Genomic DNA, 2,451 nt, shown 5'->3' on the forward strand with positions numbered 1-2,451 from the left:
GCTGGATAATCCGCCGATTCACGGAATGTGGGGAGTCTGATCGGATCTCATGGGGTGGGGGGCTTTGATCAACCCGGGGATTTCTTTGATGGGGGAAGCTTTCTATTGTACGGGGAGGGGCAAGGATGGTATCGGCAGAGCTGGGTGTCGGCTTGGGAACGGGGAGGACAAAACGGGCACACGGGGAAAAAGGGGTTTGCATCTAAGGGCCGGAGATCATGAAAGGAAAGCAGGGAGGTGTCGCGCTGGGAACAGGATGAGGGCCGGGGGCAGAGCAGCGCCGAAGAGGGGTTTATGACTCAAGGCAGGTGCAAGCAGGGGGGGGTGGTCAGCGTGCAGGCTTGGTGAAGGCAAAGGGCTATGTCAGAGGCCAGCGGCATGCAAAAGGGTTTGTTCTGATCGGGACATCTTAAAATGGCGGGCGCGCACGACAAAAGTGTGGCATCAGGGGAAGAGGCAAGATGGCGCAGATAATGTTCACCAAAACGCACTAATTTTCCACAAAGGGTAAGGGGATATGGTAAAGGGGTAGGAGGAAAACAGGACCTAGAGATGAGGGGAAAATCTGCCCAAGGTCCGGCTGGGTAGGTGACGACAGGGAGGGGGAGTCCACAACCCATCTTCTCGTTAGCTATATGGTAGCTCCACCGGGCATCAGCCATATCGCTAGGTCTCCACAGTCTGGGGTAAGTTCCGCAGGTTCCAAGTCCTGATGTGTAGGCAGGTTAGGGGATAGGTTCATGGTCTGGTCAATGTCCAATTGTTGTCCCAGGGAAGAAAAACAATGTGTAGGGGACCACTATGGAAGCCATCTTCGGGTCAGGCAGGGGACTGTACTGTACACTGGTGGCCATCCTAAGGTTAGGCATCAGGCAGTTAAAGTCAATATCCAGGACAGCGGCCGCCAGAAAATAATAAATACAGCATGCACACACCATCACATGCACAGACATGCACAAGCACACACAAATGCGCTCACTCTCATATACACGCAGACACGCACAAAAGAACATACAAACTATAAAAAAACACAAGCACACATACACTCACATGCTCCAGAACAAAAATACTCAAAGACGTACACACAAATACATGCACACACACACACACCATCACACGCACAGACATGCAACAGCACACAACAAATGTGTGCACACATTCTCATACGTGGACAGAGGGCGCACATACAGTTTGACCTTGTTTGAAGACTTCTTAGGTGGCATAGGGGCTGTGTGGCGAAGGTCACTGGTTTATGGACAGATCTGATCGCAGAACGAGCTCCGAGAGATCCCCTAGACTCTTCTTGCACCCTGCATTGAAACAGGCCTTTCAGTGAATTAAGGGGAGACCACGGCCATCTTAAGGTCAGGCAGCATGAGGGAGCAGCACCCAGTCTTGGAGCAGCCAGCGGAAGCGAGGCCCACCATGGAGGGGGAGTAGGAGGGAGGGTGTACTGCCTACCTCCATTCCTGCGGTTGAGTGGTGTAGTCCAGAAAAGCTCTGGGGCCAGTTCAGGACCCCGGCGCCATCTTGGAGTCAGGCAAGGTGCTACATGTAGAACTCTCACTGTGCAGAAATGGAAAAGCAGCTAAATGCTTAAAAAACCTCTGCTAGCGAAGATTGTCCCTAGTTGTGAACGACCCCCACGCTCTGTGGTGTCTCTTAGGCAGTGAGCCTCTGTTTGCTCGTGTGGCCCCAAGGTTCCAATTCTCCTCTGGCCCTGCCGAATACTGCTTCCCTCATCAGCCACGCCAGCCAACCTCAGTCTCACCCTCTAGGTGCCCAACAATATGCAGGCTGCTCCACTTTACAGCCAGCAGGCCACCTTTGCCAGCAGCTCTGGTTTCCTGCCCTGTTGCTGACACAGATTCTCGAATCCGAGCAGCCGCACCCTCGCCTGCCTCCTCCCTCACTGCAGTTGTCCCGGCAGTACATCCCGGCAGCTGGCGCGACCTCTGCAGCCCCGCGCTACATTACAGTCACCTGCGGGGACGCGCCGCTCCTATCAGTGCTGCAGTGTTACTCGGGATCTTCCAGGCAGCTGTCGATACTGCCCCCGAGGGGGAGTGGGGGAGACCGCCTGCAACTATGTGCGCCCCCCTCCTCGTTGGGCAACAGTCCAATCCTCCTCCATAGGTCCCAGCCGGGGCTCCGAGTCCCTCTGCTGCTATTCCGACCCCTAGATCCTAACACATGATACATCTTCACTATATTCGACATCACATGTAGGAAGTTGTGCACTACTGTACTCTTCTATGGCATCTCTTCCAAGCTGCATCACAAGTGTGACACTATCAGACACAGCAGTGCTCGAGTATCTCTCCGCTACCTTTCAGTACCCATGTAACTTCTCACCTTCCTGCTATGCAATGTCTCCCCATTCAGACACAGTACCAGTTCAATGAACCCAGCCGCATCTATATGGCACTACACTACCAGGGGCACACCCGG

This window comes from Lissotriton helveticus, chromosome 2_1 (assembly GCF_964261635.1).
Source record: "Lissotriton helveticus chromosome 2_1, aLisHel1.1, whole genome shotgun sequence".
Classification (NCBI taxonomy): Eukaryota; Metazoa; Chordata; class Amphibia; order Caudata; family Salamandridae; genus Lissotriton; species Lissotriton helveticus.